Raw genomic sequence first — 8,786 nt, forward strand, 5'->3', positions numbered from 1 at the left:
AAACACAACAGAACATGTTTATCTTAAAACAAAACATTTCAGTATTGTTCGGACTATAAGGTGCAAAACAGTTTGACATATTTTTGAGCACCGTGCGCCACATAAAATCGATTCGAGGTCATTAATCCCAACCAGAATTCAAATATAAGGTGCACCGGATTATAAGGCTCACTGTTGATTTTTGGGAAAATTAAAGGATTTTAAGTGCGTTTTATAGTCCAAAACGTACGATAAACTGTTTTCATGGTGAACGAGCAGATTATAGTTTGGATGCATAAAATCAATGTAAACATGATTTAGTTCTAGTTCAAGATATCTGAAGTGAAAACAATTTCACTAATGATGAGTCACTGAAGGGTCACCAGAGGACGATGGAGGAGGAATTAATCGTTCTGAGCACAGACAGACAACACAACGATCATCACCAGTTTCTACATGCATGCACTCAGCTCGACCAGCGGTTACATAACAGGGTCTGTTGTAAGAAAAGTGGTGGAATTCAGAACGTACATGCAAGATCACATCTGTATGTTCAAACCTAGCATGAACATTTTTCTCAAATTTCAATCCTGTGAAGACTTTGAAACGGAGAAGTCTGAATTTATTTTGTAGTCTCTTTGATATAAACTTTAGACTAAAAGATATCCAAATTTATGGTTAACATAAATAAATATAATTCTTTTCTAAGGTTTTTGTTTTAAATATATATCTTTTTCCAGATAAATTTGTACTGTTCATACTATATGCTCCATATTGTAGTTGTTGGATGATAAGCGGCGCAGGAGGTGTCAAAATGCCACTCAGCCAAACGGATCACATCTGCCTTTGCTTCAGTGATAATTCCACAAAATATCAAAGTTCATGCTCAATAATCCATGTGGATTCATTTAACCTTTATGTATACAGGCAAGATGTATAGATAAATCCAACAAAGTTAAGTCGGGTCCTCTGGACTGTTGTTTTTGTGTTGAAACGTTTCATCTTTCATCCAAAGGACTTCATCAGTCTGAGGAGCCACAGCAAACTGTCCCATAAGTAGCACACGCACATAGTGGGCCATCCAGTTTGATGGTGATAAGATGGTTTCTGGATTACTGAGCATGAACTTTGATGTTTTGAACCACTTTGGCCATGGCTGCCTCTGAAGTGTCGACGGGGGAGAGGGCGGGCCCCAGAAACCATCTTATCACCATCAAACTGGTTGGCCCACTTTGTGAGTGTGCAACTTATGAGACTGAGTTTGCTGTGGCTCCTCGGACTGATGAAGTCTTTTGGATGAAAGATGAAATGTTTCGACACAAAGAAACCATCCAGAGGACCTGACTTTGTTGAATTCTATAAAATACTGACATTTCCTCTGCAAGATCTACAGGAGTGAAAATGAGGTTCTCATCAGGCTTAAAAGGAAAGACAAAGTGAAAAACACTGTGCTGGGAGAAACGGGCCTCAAAGATGGTTGCGTAATATAATGATGGACCAAAAATCACAGCAAATGGCGCAGTGGCCAAAGGACAAGTGTGATTTTGTGGAAGTTTGAGCTCTAATGAGAGCAGCCAGTAATTACTTTATCTCTTCAGCCTTTTAGGTGTACTCAATTACACTGAAAGCTTTTTTTTTAAAGCTAGAAGCTCCACTCATCCAAATGTTTGGTTACTGCTGCCTTCACACTGCTGCAGATTACCAAGAAACAGAACCCTAAGAAGTCATCAATGTTTGTGGGAAAAATATGAACTAACTCAACGTTGCGTTGCCCGTCAGTAACAAATGTTTGAGTCCAGCGAACAATATCATGGAGCGCTTGTTTCCTTGTTCTGATCTTTGCTGATTGGATTCAGGAAATGTTGACGTGTGAATTTGAGGCTCGAGTCGGCACTCGTTGAAACGTCCTCAGATGATGGATTGAAGCTGAAACTTGACCTGTGTGTGTGCTGACTGTGACGGGTGTCTGTGGAGGACAAAGGACAGTGTGATGATTCCAGCAGGACATCAGTAAAGACAAATGATTAGTCGGCCTCGGAGACGTATGCATGCAATTAGCAGGTGGCAACATCCCTGCCTGTTTGAAATTCTCATAAGAAGTGGTCTGTCCTTGTAGGATTACAGTCTGCTGCAGACCCCAGGAGTGTGCATGTGAGAGCACACACATGGAGGGCCAGGGTAGGGCTGTGCTGCAGTTCATAACTGGGAAAGGCTGCACAGAGCGTGGGAGTAGATGTTTGGTCTTTTTGCAGAATATGGAAGATGCATTCTGTTTGATGGAGCCACGACAACTAATTGGCAAAACATGCACCAAAACTTCTCTTCTTCTTCTCTGATAATTCTGTCAAAATATGTCATCGAGTAAACAGTTTCTTCCATGTGATATTCTTATCACGTCAAGGTTCCACCATATTTAATCAACTAAAATATTTTAAGTGATTGATGAGACCCTTTGAGCCATTTGATGATTTATTCATTTGATTGACAGTTTGAAATGTTAGCGATACATGACCGGAGCAGTGACCCAAACTTTTACAATGGTGTTAACTACTTCACACACAATTGAAACTGTAAACACAAACATTACTTTATGTCCACATATTACAGTTAATATATTTCATTCATCCTTTATTTATTCAGGTTAGTCTCATTGAGCCGTGAGGACTTATTTACAAGAGAGACCTGATTTAAACAAAGAACACAGATGAAATACAGACAACAATAAATCATATAAAAGCATATAAAATGAATATAAAAGAAGTGATAAAAAACAAAATAAAAAAACATGCTACTTTATAAAACTGTGTAAAATACTAAAAACAGGAACATATATGCGTTGATTTTTGCATTGATCTTAACTTTTGTTTAAAATCCCTTGGAGAGGTCAAAGTCGAGAGCTTTAGATCTTTTTGCAAGATATTCCAGGAAACAGGAGCAGAGTAGGAGAAGGCCCTTTTGCCAAGTTCAGTTTTCACTGAGGGAACACTGCAGGTAATAATGTCCTGAGAGCGCACGCTGTAGCTGCACTCATGCAGAGACATGTAGGAGGAGATGTATGAAGGCAGCAAACCAAGAAGTGATTTAAAGATGAAAATGTACCAGTGAGAGAGTCTGCGTGAAGTTAATGGTGTCCAGTTAACCAGTGAATACAGGGTGCAGTGGTGGGTACGGTAGTTACAGCCAGTTATGAATCTCCAGTCGGTTATGAATCCAGTTGTGGTGATAATAATATCATCATGATAGACAGTGTCCAACATCTGCAAGGTCCTTGTAGGAGCGTTCATATAGATGATGTCATCGCAATCAATGGAGGAAAGAAAAGTCACAGTTACAAGGTGTTTTCTAGCGTTCAGAGTCAGACAGGATCTATTCGTGAAAAAGAAACCCAGTTTAACTTTCAATTTATTTACCAAGTTTTCAACATGAGTTTTTTTTTTTTTAAAGATAAGATAGAAGGAGGGACTGCTGGGACCAACTTCCTGTTTGAAAACAACGCCCCTTTGGTTTTATCAGCATTTGGCACCAGTTTGAGATGGAACAGTCTGACTGGATGATGATGTTGATATATTAACTTTGTGTCGGATTTGCTTCACTGAAACCAAACTAATATTCATCCATCAGTCCATATGCATGCACTCCATTAATGCAATACACTTTGTAGCTTTTTAATTTGCCCATAACTCTGTGAATATCTAACCCTTAACATCACTCTAAACTGAGATATAACCTACCTTTATCCTTAAAAACCATTAAAAAAGTAATAGTCAAAAGAGTTGCAATTTCACTGCTACATTTACAAAAGTCTCAACTTTATTTCCTGCCTGGATTTGGCTCCTGCCGTCAAACAAACACACGCATGCACTGTGGGACTCGATCTAAATGTCAGCACAACTCTTGCTCAGACATTACAGTGTGTGTTCCCTGCAGGTGCATCTTCAACCTTTAGTTCAAAACGTACCCGTCGTGCTCCGGGATGTCACCAAGTTCACAGTTAGCTAAGCACCTTGGTGCAAGAGTGGGAGAAGCAAAGGAAAGTTAATGAACCCATGTTTCACAGTTTTTACTGCACAGACTCTCCAGATGAAAGGTTTGAACTGTCTGCACACAGAGATCGCTCGAACCTTTCACACCGAGCAGAGAATTCATTGTATGTGTTCAGAATGAACAGCACAGATAAAACAACACGCAAGTGTAGTTTGACACACTTTAGGAATGCTGACGTGTGGAAAAAATCCCAAGCGTCAGCTTTTACTGAACTTTGTAAGAAACAGAATCTCCCAGTGATAGCAGGGGGTTTATCTCTAAAGGCCTTGGTTCTGGCCCCGCAGCTCTGGAGGAAAGTCGTTTCTAACGTGCAAAGTCTGCATCACAAATTCATTGTGTGAAGTTTCCTCCTCCTGTGGCTGACGTGCTGTCTATCTGTACTGCACTTCAGTCGGACTAATCGTTTCCTTGTTAATTACTTCTTCGCCCAGCAGAGAGGTTTGGGAGAAGCCAGATGTTTCTCCAGGGCTGCAGCTTTAACAAGCTTCTAATTTATAACCTCACTCTTTTTTTCAAAGGTACTTTAATTTCTAATTTGATGGGATTATTGATATTAAAGAGCTTTCATAAAAATTAATCAGTTCTTGTTACTTCATATTAGTATATGCATTATTTTTGCACTTGAAATATAATGCTCAAATGGACACCATGTTAATTAGCCTGTTAAAAAGATGGCGCTGTAATAGTGTAAATGTTTATGAAGCATTCACACTATTGTGATCCATTTTTCTTCCGTTTTTGTCATTTTTCTCGTTTCACAATTTTGTGCTATTTCAACAGATCATATACCAAAACGTACTGGTTCAACTTTTCAAAATATTTAGCTCTTTCTGACACTTCTTTTCTCATAGAAAATGAATTGAGCTCATTTTACAGCCTTCAAACCTTTAGGTCTGTTTACAACCTTTTACTGCTCCTTTCACATTTTGTTCTGGTTCAGCTTCTCTCAGCTTCCTTGTGCAAATTTAACCTTTTTTTCAGCTACTTTCAGCTGTTTGTCCAGCTGTTTTGTGCTCCTTTTCTTTCTGCTAACTACAACATTTTTGTGCTTCTTTTAACATCTTTCTGCTAATTTCAGCTTGGTATACTCCTTTCAGTTTTTTCAGCAAGTGTAAGCATTTTCTGCTATTTCAGCTACTATTTAACTTGTATGCAAATTTTAGCTTTTTCAGCTAATTCCTTATTTTTTGCACTCGTTTAAACTTTTTTTGGACTAATTCAGCAAAAAATGTGCTCTCTCCACTTCCATTTGGTAATTTAAGCTTCTTTCTGCTTTTTTTTTTACTTATTTTCAGCTGACAACAAAGTCCATGCTCAATAATCCAGGTATACAATCCAACATTTTTCAGTCAGGTCATCTGGACTTTTCAGCTGTTTTTGGTTGTTGTTAATTTCAGCTTTTTCCAGAAAAATTACACTTTTTTTGTGCTCATTTCAGATTCTTTCAGCATAATATGTCAAAACTGCTCTCTCCACTTCCTTCTGCTAATTGTTCTATCTTTTCAACTAGCTTTAGCATTTCTTAGATATTTCAGCTGTTTTCAGATAAATTCAAGTTTTTTGTGGTAATTTCTATGACTTCAACCTAATTAACGTCTTTCTACTCATTTCAACTTGTTATGCTCTGCTTATTTCTGCTTGTTTCATATTTTTCTGCCATTTCAGCTATACTATTTAGATGTTATGTTGCTAAATTTAGCTTTTTCCAGCTAATTCCAAATTGTTTGAGCTTATTTCAGCTCTTTCCACATCCTTCTAGTAGTTTAAGGTTCTTTCTTTCTGCCTTTTCAGCTATTTTTAGCTAATTTCAACGTTGTAGCTCATTTTTGTGCTCATTTCTGCTTATTTAAACAAAATTCAGTAAGTATGTGTTCTTTGTTTTCTTCTGCTAAATTAAGCTTGTTCCATTCAGCATGTTTTTAGCTAATTTAAACAGTTTTTTCAGCAATTCACACTGCATTTTCTCAGGAAATGTCTAATAATGTAGGCGAGCAGTTTGGATGACGCATACTCAGATTGTTGATTGTGACTGTAATTCTTTGTGCTTACTGGTTTTGTCTCTATATCTTCACAATCTGTCTCTATTCAGAAAATCCTTTCAGCTGCTTTTTAAGAGGTTTACTGATGTATCAGGAATCTACCGAAGCCAAGAATTGATTAAAACTATTAAAATAGAGAGGGTTAGAACTCAGCCAAATATCTGTGTGTATGCAACACCATCCTCTTCACACTGCCATTTAAAGGACAAACCCACGGTGCATCATCACTTTTATTATAAAGAAAGGGATGAATTGTTAAATCCATCCATCCATCCATTATCTTTTACCTGCTTCATCCATTTTTGGGTCACGGGGGTTGCCGGTGCCCATGTCCAGCAATCACTGTGCGAGGGGCGGGGTACACCCTGGACAGGTTGAATTGTTAAATCGTACATTGTATTTATCAGTTTGAGTCTGGATTCCAGCAGGTAACGGATCAGTAGAGGAACATGCAGTTTATCTTAAACTCCATACGTGAATCATTGACCTGAAGCCACAAAACAAAACAAACAAAAAAAAAAAATAGAGATCTCATTTATTACCCATCATCCCTCTCTAGTCTACGTGCTCCAATTCTCTAGTCTTCTGTTAGTCTTGTCATGCATGTCCTCCTTGACAGATGTTTGGTGCCCAGAGTTGGTTAAGGATAAGAGATCTGAAGTGTTTGCTGATGGGAGTGTAAGGAGAAGGAGTTCAAAGCAGACGAGCTGCGATGGGATGCAGATTAAAGCTTATTCAGTGCTTTCAACATCGTTGCCTCTGGACAGAGAAGGAGGAGAGGGAGTCGTGTTTATGACTGGATGAGCATCAGGGACAAATGGAGCAGGAAGAAAAATGTTATGGATGCAGCACATGGCTCACGCTCATTTTTTTTATTTTATTATTTTTTACTTTAAATGATGAGCATTAAGTTGATTTTGGTTCTGATTTAAACATTTTGAGCTGAAAGTTGTCTGGACAGAAATTGGACTTAATTCAGCAATACTGACTTTTTGTTGCCCCCTATTTTAATTTTAATTTTCAGTAATTGAGGCTCTTCAAGCACAAAGGTACAATGGCAACTTAACTATTGTGGCAAATATAGTTGGAACAGCTCCATTAGCACGTTATAAGATTAAATCACTCTGTAAGTAGTTTGTATTTTTATTGATGACAAAAGTTATTTTAATTCTGCCTGAGAGACCCTGTCTTCTCAATAACTGATCTCCTCCCCCTGGTATATTTTGCATCATTTCTGAAAGTAGCAACAAGATTACATCAAGTTAGCCTGACAAGATTATATAAAAGTAATTATAGGTTATGTGACCATGAACTTAGCTGTTATTTAGGGATTTTAAACAAATAAGTTCATGGCAAAAACCAACGCAGACAGACATGTTTCTGTTTTTAGTATTTTATACTGCTTTATAATGTAGCTGCGTTTTTGTTTTGTTTTTATATAATTTCTTCTATTTATTTTTCATTTTATATACTTTTTATATGATTGTCTATTGTTGTCTATACCTCATCTGTGTTCTTTGTTTAAAACGGGTCTCTCTTGAGTTCTCATGGCTCAGTGAGACTAACTTGTATAAATAAAGGTTGAATTAATGTTTTTTTTTTAATCTAAAACTGTTTTTGTTTGTTTTCTAAAGGAGCAAACTCTAGCTTGAAGTGGTACTGTGTTACAGTTAAACCTGACTGCATGAAGTCAGAAGTGTCGACATACAGTATGTGACCATAAGTTTTATTGATGATAGATGCTCTAATCCATTGACCACATAAACTGAAATCAATCATTTATAACTGTTTTGACAAATGATTTCACTGGCGGCTTGTTGGGATCTCTGGTCAGAGCCACAAACTGAAATGGGAATAATAATCTTGTTCACTAAATGCCACAAGTGTTGCACAATCTTGACATTAAAATATTTTTGTCTGAAAGTAGTTTTGCCAGCAATTTGTAGGCTGTAGAATTATAATATTTTTAACAAAACACAGCTTTTTATTTTTTGCTTCAATTCAATTTGTTTCATGTTGACAGAATCTGTCAGGAGCTGCCTGTTGTAGCTTCCTGTGGTTCTGTTCGGGCTCGGTTTGGAGCTGGAGCTCTTTCTGGTGACGGTGATAGCTGCCAATGCTGCTGCGCGTTGTGGTTTGTGATTTATAATAAGGTCTTAAAGCCTGAAGCCACATATCAATCTTTGCACATTGTGTTGAAGATCCAAAGCACGTCTCTCTGATGGGCCACTGTTGTTTGACACAGTTGGTTCAAATTAAAGTAATGGCTGTAAAACAAGAATGAAAATAACAAGTAATGTAATAAATGAACTTGTTTTTTTCTAAATGAAAATATTTAGACACACTGCTCACAGAATGCACAGGATGGAGGGCAGCCGACCCCCAAAAAATGATTGTTTTGTACCAGACTGCCAAGATGCAAAGTGACAACAAAATGAATTGAGGAAGGTGATTTACCTCTGTTGCCAGAATGTTGAGCAAAAAGTGCCAAAAGCATCTTTCTGGTGTGAAAGAATGATGAGCAATCAATCCATAAAATTACATTAATTGTTTTATTCATAGCATAGAAGCTATTTTCTTGAGCATAATCGTCCTTACCTTTGCTGACCTAACGGGAACCCCTGAAAATTCTAGTTTTTAAAACTTCTCAATGTTTTTTTTCTTTCTTTTTTTAATAAGTGATTCATAATTTTGCCGGTCTCTCAGAACATTTTAAACCTGTTA

Source organism: Nematolebias whitei, chromosome 19 (assembly GCF_014905685.2).
Source record: "Nematolebias whitei isolate Nwh7 chromosome 19, NemWhi1, whole genome shotgun sequence".
In the NCBI taxonomy this organism is placed as follows: Eukaryota; Metazoa; Chordata; class Actinopteri; order Cyprinodontiformes; family Rivulidae; genus Nematolebias; species Nematolebias whitei.